This window comes from Parasteatoda tepidariorum, chromosome 1, assembly GCF_982258835.1.
Source record: "Parasteatoda tepidariorum strain Cologne lab strain chromosome 1, Ptep-v5.0, whole genome shotgun sequence".
NCBI lineage: Eukaryota > Metazoa > Arthropoda > Arachnida > Araneae > Theridiidae > Parasteatoda > Parasteatoda tepidariorum.
Genome location: NC_141755.1, coordinates 134,672,739 through 134,688,771, shown reverse-complemented (window position 1 = coordinate 134,688,771; position 16,033 = coordinate 134,672,739). Strand labels below are relative to the sequence as shown.

The following is a 16,033-nucleotide window of genomic DNA, read 5'->3' as shown; positions in this document are numbered from 1 at the left end:
TATGTTATATACAATTAATTTTCTTTTTCTTTCAGAGTATTTTTTTTCTCACATATTAAGGTTTTCTTCTGAAAAACAATTCTTATGACTAGAAAAAAACATGAAAAACATAAGAAATCAAATTTTTTTTTTCATGAGTATTTCAAAAAATAAAACATAATGAGAATCTTTTTTAAAATATACCATAAATCTAGAACTTTTAAGATTCAAGGACATATGTATTGAAATCAATAAGTTAGCAAGTCCCACTCACTCTGTAATGGTTTGAATGGAAAATTTTGAAGACTGGATTTTTTCTTAATGTATTTTAAATTTTAAAAGCTTTTATCTTAGATATCTTCTTCCGTAAACGACGTATACTCCCAATATACCAGAAATTTGCTATCTTGTAAAAAAAAAAGGGATTGCCTTTAACACTTAGATGTTTGATAATTATTTTTAAAAATTTTATAGTTTAAAATTAGAACAGAAGTGTAAGCATTGTATTTAATATATGAAATTAGTTGAAATTAGAATTTATTTTTATATATGTAAATAAATTACGATAATTAAAACTTACATGGATCTTTATGATGTGAATAAAAGATAAACACAATAAATGTTTCTAAGTGATTAATAATCCAATCAAAACTAAATACATACTTACAGTTGATAAAATATAGGTTATGTCATCATTAGGTGTAGAAAAGCCATTCAAAGTCTGATACATTTCGGAAACCACCAAATGAAACCGCATTATCCATATCCTTGACAGCTTCACTCATGTTGCTCTTGTATTTGGTCAATTTTGATCTAGAAGAAAAGAAAATAAACACGGAAAGTTAAGTAATTGTCTTCAACAAAAAATTAAGTATTTTAAGATATCAAGTTCGCCATTAAGTAGTTGAGTGAATTATCACTTTAACAGACAGACAAAAATTAAATTACTTATCCATATCCTTGATAGCTTCACCCATTAACCTGTGCCGTATTGTATTTGGTCTTGTATTTGATCAATTTTAATTTTGATCTGGACAAAAATACACAAACAAGGCAACTTTAATTGTTTTCAACAGAAAATCTACTAAGACGAATTAAGTTGTTAATATTTTAAGCTGCCAAGTTTTTTTAACAAGTAGCTCATAGCTCAATTTACAAAAACATAATAATGCAGCAGAGGAAATAATTGAAAAGCATAACATAGGAATATGATAAGTACAATTTTCGCGAATAATCACTTTAGCAAATACACGAAAAATTAACATGATTACATAAGCTTGACATTTATTCTGAAAAAAAAAATTAAATAGAAAAACGATAAATAAGGCTGTGTTTATATCGTTTTTTTTCCTCCACAAAAAGCAAACTATAAAATGAGCTTTAAATTTATTTAAAAAGTAAATAAATAAATAACAAATAAGTAGAGACAAGTAAAAAAGATTTATTGAGTTTTTTACAGTGGATAAATTTTAATGCTTCAAACTCAATCTTCGAACCAAATAAGCAAAATGAAATGGAGAAAATATATGTGTTCGATTAAGCGAGAATGACGCATTTGTGTTTTAATGCATTGTTTTTAATTTACTACTGTTATCACATTAAGGTGGATTATTTGTCTTTTATAATTACAAGTGTTTTTAAAAATAAGCTAAAATTTAATAAACAATATTAAGTAATATAAAATTATTTACTTGGCTTATCTAAAGGGTGCTACTTTGTAAAGAAGAAATCAAATTGAGTTTTGCTTGAATTGAGTTTGCTTTCCATTTGGGACTCTTCTTTCCTTAACTCATTCAATTCCACATGCTTTTCATTCAGTTCCTTTTCTTGTATCTAAATAAGCATAAATTTAATTGCTCAAACTAAAGCACACTCTAAATTTACTATCAATATATTGAAATAATATCATTTAATTAATCTTAACAAATTAAAAGACTAAATATTTGACAAAATCAATTAAAATTTTTCACAACAAACCTCTAATTCCATTTCTTGTTCCTCTTTCTGTTTTTTTCATGGCATCATTCTGTTAAGGAAAAAAAACATACAGTTCAAAAAATAGGATAGAACTGTGTTTTTTTAAAAAATAATATGTTTTAAAAATACCAATTCAGTTTATGGTATATAGTGCAAATAATAAAATGTGTCGAAATATATTTAAAAGTATAAATAAAGTTTTTTTGTTAAATTATTTTGAAATAAGTAAAAACAGAACTTGAACTTCTTGATAATGAGCTAAAAACAAGGTGGCCACTCAAATCAGGTTTCAAATTACCCTGATTTTTCCAGGTTTTCCAGTAAGAATCTTAAAACTTCCAGGTCATCGTGTTTTCTCTTCTCATAAAGTGCAGGTGGGTACAAGAAAAGTGTCAATATTATACAGTATTTTATTTAAATGTTATTTCTTTAATATAACATCTTGAATAGATGCGAAGAAAATAATATGTTTAGCCTGTAAAATATATTACTTTCAGCGGATAAAAAAAGTGTTATAGTGTTAGTTTTGAAGTTTATGCACAAAATGTACCAAATAGCAAATACAGTGACCCAAAATAAAATTTAAATTGCCTTCTATTTCCTGTTGGAATGGATGGATCAATGTGTATTATACAATTTTCCATCTTGTAAAAGTTAGTTGAAAAATCACTAATTTTAATTGTGCAAGGTGTATTAACAACAATATAAATAAAACTCGTATTTACGCAATATTTCCTGAAATTTATTAATTTTAAAGATCCTGGAATTAAAAAACTGTCGCTGATTTTTTTTTCTTTAAATAGATACATTTTTCAAGCTCTAAGTAAAATGATTGATTTAAAATGTTCTAAATAAATTGAAATTGTTTCTCAAAAAATAAAAACTGAGTTGTTTACCTCGAAGAAGGAAACAAATTAAATTAAAATAAAAAATATATGTAAAAACTTCTTGATCAATTTTAAGTTATTTATATTATAACTTAAAGCACAGCATAGTTAAACAAATTTTATTAGGTTACTGAGGTGAAATACATTATTGTAAATTAACCTAAAAGGAATATTTAGATGGTTTCTATTCATATTTCATTTCATGAAGAAAAAGAAAAATAAGAAGGGGAAATAAATAAAAACAAATGTAATTAAAAGAAAAGCAGTGGTGTCTGAGGTAAAAACAATTAATTATTAATTTGCAATAAAAATACTCATTATTATCAAACTCTTGCTTTAAACAGAGTAATAATATAATTTTGTTAAATCTTAGTTGCGCAGCATGATTAAATAATGCATCCTGGTAACAGCACGTAAAATATAATAAGTGCATGAGAATTTTTTTTTTTTTGTAAATCAAAGTGTGAAATGTTTCTACACATTTGTGCCTGTTAATAACCTGTTTTGTTACATTTCACTTTAATAATTATTTCTTCCATTTTCTATTATTAGTGAGAATTTTTTTAAAAAAAAACTGTACTTTGTTAGAGATTCACTTACCACAGTTAAAAATTTTAAATGATATTGCCCCTCATTTAATAGTCTGAAACTTAATGAAAACTGATATTAATGTATAACTCATTATTTCTAAATCTTCAATTTTTCAACTTGGAAATGATACCTTATTCACTTAATATGAGGTTTAAACTTTTGGTCATCTGGTTGCCCAACTTGAAACCTGTACAGTGCAAAACAAAAATACCAGGTTTCGTTTTCCTTCTTTCGAATAAACAAATATAATTAATAAAAATTTCTATTCTAAGTTTATACATCATTAAGCATGTTTTTCATACATTCCTTGGTTTTTGCCAGCTTTTTAAGGTAAAAGGCGAAACAGTTTAGGAAATATCCCTGGAATGTAAGCTACATATACCAACTTTCAACATTGTGATTAGTACACAGTTCGAATTTTTAAACAAAAATCAAATATTTACCAAAAGAAACATTTAATGTTAACATCTAGTTGGTTCATAAAGGAATCTTTTTCTTTTCAATAAAACATGCTACGAAAGGTTAAAAGAAAATTCAGAAAATTAGCATCAATGCAACAATTGTAATAATTTTGCTATTCGATTCAAGAAAATAGTGATTGGTTGGCTTTACCGAGAAAAAATAATTCATTGGATGAGAAGGCAAAAGCTTTCAGAAAATAAAATCTATTATTAAATCATAACCAATTACTTTTTCGAAAGTTAAAAACACTAAAACATTTTGCTAAAAGAAAAAAATATCCCCAAAGCATTGGAACAAACTTGAACAGTAAATGAATTGTTCCTACGGAGCACAAATATCCTAAACCCTTCTTCTACCTCTATTACAATTCCTAAACTGCTTAGTCCTATAATAAGAGGTCAAAGATTTCGCCAATTATTTAGCAATATGGGAAAGTTTCATATAGTATTATAGTTTAGCAGGGTAATAATGGAAAGAATTTTAATGAAAGCAATGTATTAGTAAGTTGATGATATTTCAACTGTTTGACAATAAATTTCAGTCTAAATAAAGTGGATATAACAGATGGTAAAGTAATTCAAATTAAGAAAAAAATTCCAACTTTTCTTTAAAATTCCTTGATTTTTCCAGGTTTTTATCCAAATTTCATTGACTTTCCCAGGTTTTTCCAGTACAAAATTAATTAACACCCCCATTAAAAATGTGCTCTTGCTTGCTTACAATAGAAGCAGACAACCGCAGGCTTTTAGTCTGGAGGAGTTCTCCTCAAAGTCACACAATAGATAGAGTGCAAAATAAATAAATAAATTTGTTATCAAGTTAACCAAGGAAGATTAAACAACAATCTTTGACTGAGAAGAGTGTAATGCTTCCTCCTAATGATAGTGCACAGTAGGAAATCTTAATTTCAAGTTAATGTGATAAAATTTTACGGTCAGAATTTTAATCTTTCAAATTTTGCTCATTTTGTTTTGCCACGGCATTTGAATAGATATAGACAAGGACTGTTTAGAATTTTTCTTTGTGTCTCAAGTTCACGGAGTTTATTTAAACTCTCTTTAGCACATGCTGAAAACTACAAATTAGAAATTAGTCTACAGACGTTACATTTTGTTCAGAAAATATTTAGCGCAGGTAGCTTAATAAAAATTTGCGTTAATTTTCCCACCAATTCAAAAAAAGCTATACCTAAAATGTATATGCAAATTATTACTCAGAAATCACAAGTCAGAATTCTACTTTGTAAGCCCATTGTAATTACTCTGATTCCAACAAAAAGTAGAGGAAATTTAAGTTTTTTGTACTGCTTTTAACCTTTCTCTTCCCACTGTCAGAAAAAAATAAACAAATCACAAAGCCCTTTTTGAATAGCTCAAAAATCTCTTTTGATGTTGTTGCTGTTGGTCTAGAGCCCTAGACCAAGTCCAGAAGATCATGTCGCATCAGCAAGTCATAGACAGTCTCTCCATCACTCATCATGTCAACAATGATTATATCTAGGGATTGTATCAGAAACCAAACTATCAGGGGGCTTATTTGTAACTTTGAACCAAAGTTACACGTTATTTGTATACAAAATGCGTTTGAAGTATTCAAAACATTAGTTAATTATGATATATTAGTAAGTTTGAGTATGAATTTTTTTCCATTTCTTTTAATCAGACATCGTTCATAACCTCCCACCCACTTTGCCCGAAAGAATGAGCAAATCCCAAATAACTTTCAGACTTTAGGTGCTCTTCGTATATTTATTGAACGGCCTAAAAATTTATTGAAGCACCAGAATACAATTCTTACCAGAGCTATGATGAATCACACAATACTATTCGCCTTCATAGAGACAACATCCTGGCCTATAAAATTCAAAATAATAAATAAGATATGCATAAAATATCAGACTTTTAAAATAATAATACATTTACGACGCATATGAATATGTGAACACTATTATTTCTTTGTTCGAAGAAACATTTTATTACTACACTGTATTACACTATTCTTACAATATTATTACAATACCCTATTCTTTCTAAAGTTGGCCCTCCTAAGTATAGGTATTAATTAATACTGGACACCGGCTGCATGGAGACTAAATATATGGATATTAAACAATTGCTGCCACTCGCCACCTGACGCAACGTTTTCCAGCCAAATTTGCACCATGTGCTCCAAAATCATTGATTTCGACTTCATTTATTACGCAAGAACGATACTATTTTCACGGAAAATTTCATTGCCCGCATTGTTGTTGTTTCTAATTCCACTTGCCCATACCAGCAAGCCTGCTGGGTGAAACCAAGCGAATTTTAAAGCAGAGGGTGTGTTTCTTGTTTTTCAGAGGCGCCTTCTATGGCCAAGAATTCTATTTCAGACACACACGCGTCGCAGCCCGTTTAAAGGGTGAACTCATTCATTCATTCATCCACAGATCATAACTTTGACCTGAACAAGAGAACAATCTAGCTGCAATTCATTTCCCCCAGAAGTTTGATTTGTTATGGAATAACATCCGTTTGATTTGTTATGGAGAATTTTGTGACCGAACCGAGATAACGTGCACGAGTCACCATTTACTAAACGGGGAGTCTTCGGCTGGCGAGGATCAAACTCGCGGCCACTTAAACATGCTCCCAAAGCTCTACCAAGCAGGCTATCCTGGTCTCCGAAGAATTATTTCATTCCTGGATGTTACAAAATTACCAAATAAGATTTCATTGACGAAAAAATTTTTTTTTAATCTAAAAGCCAAGATTTACAGTGATGAAGGTTTCGTTTAAGAATTAAAAAAAGCGATTTTTTTATTAAAATTAAATTCTAAATTATTGTTTTTGACGGCGATTTTATTCAGGCGCATTTATAATTGTTTTTTCTTGTTGTTTTTATTACAGACTCCATCTTTCTTCGTTTTTTCGAAAATTTTCGACTTTTAAGTTTTGTTTTAAGAATAAAGAATTATTTTTTTTCGTTTTGTATTTTTCACTAATTTTTTTTAATCATTTTTAATATTTTTTTCTCTTTTGAATAATGAAACTCTGAACAATTTTATTTTACACTAGATCAGCATTTTAGGGGAATTGAATTTCGTTAAATTCATCAAATTTTAATTTATGGATGGTAAAAAAGTCATGTAATGAAACATATTGCGCTAAATTAATCCCAATAATATCAGTTTTGTTTAGCGTCTAATAAACTTTACGATTCTAAACTAACACAAACTGTATCTAGCATTACTGGATTAAAAAGATTAAGCCCTAAATTTTATGAGATGAAAACGTTATTTATACTATGCTTAAATTTTTAACAAAATTAATTAAAAAGGTATAGAACTTTTTTTAAGCATTTTAGAAATGAATCGTGCAGTGCATATAATATTTTGAAAAATGTTTTACATAACTAATGTAGATAGCTATTTTAACAGTTTTAAATTTCCAATTTTTGAAAAAGTGGCCCCTATAAAAACTGTCACTGGCTGGTAACAATTTTTTACTAAATTTGTCCTATTTCGCTCAGCAAAAAAATTTTAAAAAGTTTAAGCAAAATTTACTTTTGGTTAAAATTGTGATCGAAACCCCAAGTTTGAATTTTGCTGCAGAACGTTTTGTTGCAAATTATTGCTAATAGTTCATCCAAAATTTTCGTAAGGGAAGCGACACACAAAAAAAAAAAGTAATGTAGCTATTTGATAGCGTAGGAAAAAGGTTCGAACCTTGCCACCAATCTTTAGAGATTAAGATTCTCCTCAAAGCAGGGATGAGAGTAGTCAGAAAGTGAAAAAGAGGAAATCCAAGAATGTATATATATTTAGTAGAAGCTACGATTTTCAAAAATTTGTAAAAAAAAAAGAGCGATTTTTAAACCATGTGATTATAAATCAAGATGATTAATTTTAAAATTGTATGAATATGAATCACATGCATGTTTGAGAGAATATGAATTCCGATATGTGGCTTTTAAATCACGTGAAACTCTATATCGAATTTTTAAAGAAAATTGAAAATACAAATTAGGTTGGTTATTTCTTAGATTGCGTAAATACGAATCATGATGTATAATAATCACGTTTAAATACGAAAATCGATGCTTGATATTACAACCGCATAAACGAATCACGATATTGGATTTTAAACTCGCGTGAATACGAATCGCTACACAGGGTTTTAAAAAAGCTAAAATACTAATTGCGATATTGGATTTTTAAATCTTGTAAATAAGAATCGCAATGCGCAACTTTTAAATCAAGTAAATGCGAAAATCGATGTTCGATACTAAAATCGCGTAAATAAGAATCGAGATATTGGCAGATTCTGGATTTGGGATTTCAAAAAGGTTTGTTTGTATTGTTTTTGCTCAGCCGTAATAAATAAAAATTAGATTAATTGAATGAACAAATAAATATTTTCACCGCAAATCCACAGCTATTTTTTTATTATTTCGCTTGCTTTCCCGCCAGCAAACAGGAAAGAGCGACGTCTGAATTACGAAAACACGAGCTGTCTGGCCGGCGGGCATAAATACGGAAAATCTAATTTTCTGCGCGTTAAAAGCGGAGAAAATAGTTGAAGTAAAATGCGGAAGGGTTAGCAGCTACGACGTAGCTTGAATTTTCTATTTATCTTTGAAAATCGGAAATAAATATAATTATTTTATTTCAATGACTGAATTTTCAGAAAATGCGGAATATTTATAAAAAAAAAACTGAAACTTTTAGAGAATCGGAGTTTTTGATAAAAAAAGCTAATGTCTTTTTTTTTTCTTTCAATTTATCTATTTTTCAGTCAGAATACTTTTGTTATCATAAATTCTCGTTTTATATTCTTTATCTTTCTTCTTACAAATATCTTTTTTTTTTCTTTGGAACATTCTAGTTCTATATTCTCTCATTCCTTCTGCAGCTGTTTTCCCATATTGATAACTCACTTAAAAAACTTTTAACTATAAACTAAACACACTATCAAAAAAAATGGCACAGTTTTGTATAAAAAGTGTGCATTAATAGTGAAAGAACTGGTTTAAACTAGTTGACTCATGATGTATTAGCACTTGTTTATATTCCTAGAGTCAATTTTTAATGGCCAACCTCTCAATTTTGTGTAACTGAGGGGACATTTAGTTTTGTCCTCTCTGTTATATGAGAAATTTTAAAATTGTTAGACTTTTTTCTCTTCTAAAATATAACATAACATGATTGTACTGATAGATTTTACTGTAAAAACCAATTATTAAGTTAAAAGGTTAAGTTAAAGGTAAAGGTAGTAATGAATGAAATAAACTTAAAAGAAAAATTATAACAAAGGGGGCAAATAAATACTTCAGATAATTTTTGACTTGAAAAACAAGAAACTTTTTTTTGACAGAAATCACTTCATAATTAGCACATCAGGAACAATTTTACAATATAAATCAAACTATGTGTAGAATCGTAATATTTTTAATAACTTGTTCTTCTTTAAAATGGACATTTTTTTTTTATAGAATAAGTCGAAATCATGAATGCTCTCCATTTATGATAGATTTTACTATAATCATGCATAAATCCAAAAAATAACTTTTGAATTCATAAATTACAACAAATTTCCTTCAAAATGACACCAAATACAAGGACATTGAACCGTAGCTCAACATTTTACTGGATTTTAAAGACTGTCAATTACATATCTGGTGAAATGTAAAGTAGTTTAGATCAGATTATTTTAATGAAAAAAATTTCTTAAAAAATGACTCAGAACAAACACTTAATTATTATACACTAAATATATATTTAATGTGTTTTAAAACCACTTGTATTTAAATAAACATAAAATTAAATGGGTAAAATTGAAATATGCTTATTACCAGTAAATTATTTTTTGTACAGTTAATGGAAAATTATAATTTAAAAATTTATAATTTAAATATAATAATCTACAAACAATAAAAACTTCATTAACACTTAAAACTATCCTTAAAAATATCACAATCCAGAGTATAGATTTATAATAACATTAAGTTCTAGCAGAGAAGGAAAAACAAATTAAAAAAACATAGGACAACCATTTAAGTGATTGGTTGCAAATTTAAGCCTGGTGCCTTTCACAAATATGAGCGAAAAAGCATTTTTAATTTATTAGATTTCGAAAAATACTAAAGTTTGAAAGAATTTTTTTTTCCTTCTACACTTGAATCTGGGGGGTGGGGATTATTTGATTTAAAGAATTTTTTGTAGTACACTCATTGTAAAGGTGTTCTCCCAATTCAATGTAATTTATTTTTTAAAGTTTATTACATTTCAAAATTTAAATATACTTATTTAATTCAAAATTTTAATATATTACTAAAGCACTTTTTGGTATGCTGTTATTTTAATTATTTAAATTGCTTAAAGTTAAAATTATTAATTTCTTGAAAATTAATTCTCATATTTGCGATTGTTCAAAATTTTTTTACTATGTTTGTTTCATAATCCTTCGAATTAATCAGGCGTAAAATTCAGAATCAAAATGCTCATCCAATATTAAAAGGCTCTTAACCAATTCATTCCTTTAGAATTTAGATTTAAAAAAATTGTTTTTAAATTTATTCTAATATTTTTTCCTCTCTTTTCATTAATCTTTAATATTTTACATATTTCCACTACATTTTTAACTTATGTGCATAGATATATATATTGTTAGTTCAGACACTCCGATAAAAAATTCATACACACACCATCATTGCAGCAAAAAGGAATACACAAAATTGTAATAGAATTCTTTGAGCCATTCCTTGACCAAGATAAGTAAGAATACTCACTGCATATTCATCTTCTTCATCATCTGGTTCCCCACTGTTTAGATCATAATCTTCAACTCAGTACTTTAATGTGTTACTCAAGGTTCCACTTACTAAAAGACATAAGTTTCAATATAAGTACACAAAACAAGTTGCTTTTTAACACAAAATTAAAAACACTTAGGTAAATCGTTAATGTCAAAACTTCTATACTTAGTGCAATACTTTAGCTGACCTGACACTGATGTTAAAAATTTTAATTAATGAGCAAAAACATATTTAATTAAAAAAAGTTCTATTATTTTGAAAAATATTGTCATGCTATTATAAGGTACGCATATTTCCAAGCTTTTAAAATTTCTTTATTTCACCAATTTATGATACTTTTTAACAGGATGCGTAGCCAAATCTTTCAGCAAAAAATAAGCACCTTTTAAGAACTTTGCAAAGACTTCACACGATCACGATAAAATAATGTAAAACACGTAAAATGATTGGCACTATCACACGTTACGGACAGACGGTACGCCGAAACGGAGTGTGGTAGAATGAATTATGAAATCGTTGAATAGAACAAAGTAAAAAGCACGCTTCTGCATAATCAGGGGTCTGTCCAGACATTTTGTGAAAGGTTCGTTTTGGTAAAATTTTGAAAAAAATTACTCGTAATTTGTGAACATAAAATAAATGTTAAGTCACATTCTTTCAACCAGGGTCCGGCTTTTGTGAATTTGTGCAAATAGGGTCCGGCTTTTGTGAATTTGTGCAAATAGGGTCCGGCTTTTGTGAATTTGTGCAAATAGGGTCCGGTTATTGTAAAAAACTTTTTCAAGGAGTTTTTAAATTGTTAAGAGATACGAGATTATGCTCAACACTGTAAAATTATAATTAAAAAAAATTAATTTTTAAATGATAAACAGCAATTGCTGCTACTAAATTAGAGATGCAACATACAGATATTTGGTAATTTTGATAATTTGGAATATTTATTTCGAACGAATAAAGGAAAAAGCGTCTGCCGAAGACAAAACTTAGTTCGTTTACATCTGTCTTTCTTTCCTCCCCTTCCTGGGAAGTGTTTATTCGATTAACAAAACAATAATGAAGATAAACAAATTTGTGAAGGGTCCGATTAAAAGAAAAATCATTTTGTGAAGGGTCCGTTTTTAAGTTAAAATATTTTGTGAAGGATCCGTTTTTAAGGAAAAGATATTTTGTGAAGGGTCCGTTTTTATGAAAAGATATTTTGTGACGGTCCGTTAACGAACCCAAATTTCTTCTAAACAGACCCCTGTTAATATATGGCGGAAATCGACATAATAACGAATTAAAACCTTATTTTCGAAACTGGAAAATTATGCACTTTTTAAAAACATCCAATGAAAAAAGCACATTTAAGGGCTTTTAAAAATTGAAAATAAGCACCTTTAAGCACTTTTTAAAAAAACTATGCATCATGTTTAATCATTCCAAATCTTATTCTAAGCAAATTAAATCAACTGTTTAATTTTTATCCAATTTTATTCAAAGCGAAAATAAATACTTTTATTTTAGCTCTAAATGTAACTCTTTGCGCAATGCAAGCGTATAACTATTTATAATTCAATGTTGCGACAAAATGAATATCAAAAGCTCTTTTTTTTTTTTTTAAATCAAACTTTGTTTAAGCTGCTTTATTTCTTTATTTACCACAAAAATGTTTTGATTAAGGGGTTAAATTCTGAAGGAAATTTTTGGTTATCAATTTTCAAGCCAGATTATTTCTAATTTAATGTTAGTTGGCTTTATTTTTGGCAGAATCATTTCTCAATAACTCGCCAATAACGAATCTCCTAAGTGTGGCTTAGGAGCAACAAATACACTTGGATTTTGAAAATGTTGGAGTTAGGACTGGTGGGTTTTGGTATGTCATGGCCCCTCAGTCTGACCGCTAGAAATGTTACAAAATTGTCTTTTTGGATCTGTCTTGCTGAAAAAAAGGTACTACTATTATGAAAGATGCACAATGTGAAGTTTATGATGAATAGGGAATGTGTTTCTTTGTGATGCCGTTATTTATAGATAAACTTCTCAATTTTGATGAATAAAAATTGGTAAAAACTTGACTGCTCATTTTCTTAACATAAGAGGATTTTACTTTTCCCTATTAACAGCGCTCAAACTCAGAATGGCATGTAGTATTTTGTTTTTTCATTGCTTTAAATAATTTTTTTTTTAACATTTAGCTTTCACATAATTCAAATTAATACAAATTTGAGGTGTACATACCATATTTTATATAGATATATAATATGAAATTATACACAAATTTACTATTAAATAAAAAAGTAACACTGGGTAGCCCCTCAAATCTGGAAAACAAATTCCTTGTGCTTTCCCTTTGCATATTGTTCCGTCACTAATATTCCTCAATTCGCATTAACGCCAATAGATGGCGTTGAAACTCGTATATAACCATCGTGTGTAATCTATACTTTTACCTTGTCTCAATAAAATTTCATAAAGACAACAAGTCATGTTTTTGCTACTGTACTTTGAGTTCTACCACACATTATACACAATATATTAAGAGGAAACACAATTACTGTGTTGGGTTAACTTTGATTGAGGAAAAAAAGGAACAGCTGAACTTACTTAAATGACCCATAGATTACGCTTTAAGTGGGTACCATTTTTTAAAAGACGAAAATAAGAACTGAAATTCCTTGCTTTTCCCAGTTTGTAAAGAAAAAATAAAAATCCCCTGCCTTTTTTCCCTGTTATTTCAGGTAATTTTTAAATTCCGTGTATTTTCCAGATTTTCCCTGTTGTTACTTGCATATACATGGAGTGGCAACCCTGTAATATTTAGATAAGAGTATTAAGTTAAAAATTACTGAAACTTTGTTGTAAAATTAAATTGATCACTTTGAATCAATGTTCTATTTTTTTTTTTTTTGGTTAAACTAAAACTAGCCATTATTTGCCTTTTTATCATCATTTGAACCACTAAAATATTTTTGCTTTCAACATTTAAGATTTGTTTTTATGTCTTCTTGCTTTTCTAATAGGAGAGAAGATAAATTTTAGACTATCTTGTTGGAAGGGGGAAAGATGAGATTTCTTTTCTTTACATAGTTGTCAACATTAATAGGAAAAAACCACGTATGTTTTACGAAATACAAATTTCAAGATAATTTTTTACATCAAGTACTAAATATTTTACAGATAGGGAATTTTATCTTTTTCTTAGGTTTATTGTTTTAACCCTCTGCCTGCGGCCCTCCAACCCTCAAAGTGCGGCCCGTGGCAGCAGTCTGAACAAAATAAAAAAAATTAAATATTTTTTTTTTTTTGAAAAAAAATGTTTTTTCTTCAGAAATTTGAAATTTACGCATTTAAGTTTTCGGCGCACCCAATCTCAATCAATGTACCTTTTCGATCGCTTTTTTCCGTTAACGCTACGTTTTACGTTCCGTTAACGCTACGGATTTACGCATAGGTTTGAAAATCCTAACATTTTTAATACGTCATTATTACGATGCACGAGTTCGAATTTTAGTTATCACTTTTGACGTTCATGTATGCCGATTTCGTCGTTAATCCAATGACTTTTAAGTACAGTTATTGCAACCCAATTTCATGAAGTTTCTGATTTTTGAAAGTGGTAAACGCTTTATTTGCGCAAAACTTCATAACAAATCTAAATGACTTTTGATCCTTTTTTCGGCAGTTAAGCATTTCCGCATGGTTTTTAATCTTTCGATATTTTAACGCAATATTATTACGAATCGCGAGTAAAGATTCGCCAATTTAAATAACCATTTTTTGACGTGGTTTATTTGTGGCGGTTTTATCGCAAATCAAATAATTTTTCAATCGTTGTTTTGTCAATTATTGCTACACATTTCTACAACGTTTTTAAAGTTTCGATATTTTCATACGCTATAGCGACACTTTAATTTCGAATCCCGCATTTAAATTATTCCCTTTTTGTCGCGCTTTTTTTACGCCGATTTCATTATAAACATATAAGGATTTGGATTGTTTTCTTGGTAGTAATTACTACTCTTTTTCCTGTGATTTAAAAAAAAAATCTGATATTTTTAATGCTAGTCAAACAGCACGCGAGTTTTGAATCGTGCATTTAAATAATTACTTTTTAACAGGGTTCGTTGATTTAAATCAGCTTGATTTAAATCACGATTTAAATCATGATTTAAATCAATTGATTTTTTTAAAAAAATCATTGATTTAAATCAACTAATTTTTTTTAATCTATCTATATTGATTTTAAAAGTTAAAAAACAGGGTTTTAAATTTTTGATACTTTTAAAATTTTCTTTTCTTAGTATTAAAATTTAATTTAAATAAATTGCTACATTAATTAATTTTAGTTAACGAAATTACTTTCTTGGTGTGTGTTAAATTCCAACACATTTGAAGTTACATTTTTAAAAATCTTTTGATTCTTGAGATTGAAAGTACAGATTAAAGTAAACATTTAATGCTGTCTTAATATAGACTTGCATAGCTGTAGAAAGTAATTAATGAACATGAATTTTTTTCAAAAAGTAATACAAATAATGTTAATTAAAATTCTACCTTTTGAATGAAAAAGCGCGAATTAAAATCTACATCATATTTTATTGGTGGAAAATGTATATTTCTGAAGCTTGAGGTTATATTGAAAAGAAATTACCCTAATATGCCAAAAAACAGAAAAAGAAAAAAAAAAGGGCTGATGAATTCAGATGTTTTTTTTCTCCCTAATATAGCGTCATTCTTCCCTTTCAAATTCTTTCAAAGTCTATTTGATGCAGTAGGGTTATTAACTGGTATTTTTTTCTCATAATATGCTTACAGTATCTTTGACATTATGTGATTTTCCATAAAGAAATTTTGTGAAAAAAAATTCCAATGAGTAGATAGATTTTCTAATTTTTTTTAAGCTTAATTTATCAATTTTGATATAGAATTAAAGATGAATATTTTAATATAAAAATATATAGATTAAATATTTATTTATTTTTTGATGAATGACTGACCATTTATAAACACAGTCTGCTACATTTATTTTGTCATTTTAAAAATCAGGAGAAAAAAAAAAGAAATCACAATTTTAAATTAAAGTTTGGTTTGCTAGCTGAAACTTTGTTTTAATAGTTAAAGTACAGGGGTCTGTCCAAGCCAAATTTACTACCGTTTAACGGTACCTTTACAAATTCAACTTTAGGAAAAATGATCTAATAATCACACGAAATACTTTTTCTTAAAATTTTATTTTTGTGTCTCGTAAGAAACGATAAATCCATATTTTTACTATATTTGTGTTGATTTTTTAATATAATTTTTAATTTTCACAAAATAGGTACCTCTCAGAAAAACCCAGACAGACCCCTGAAGTATTC

General features: G+C 28.1%; 1 long non-coding RNA gene across 1 annotated transcript; it reads right to left on the bottom strand.

The window, feature by feature from the left end:
- Positions 1–653: 653 nt before the first annotated feature.
- LOC147817016 (uncharacterized) lies at positions 654–10,969 on the bottom strand. Its single transcript, XR_015429900.1, has 5 exons — positions 10,665–10,969; positions 5,694–5,749; positions 1,957–2,005; positions 1,671–1,812; positions 654–792 (listed from the first exon to the last, which is right to left on the bottom strand). It is a non-coding gene; the product is annotated as an uncharacterized LOC147817016 (long non-coding RNA).
- Positions 10,970–16,033: the final 5,064 nt, after the last annotated feature.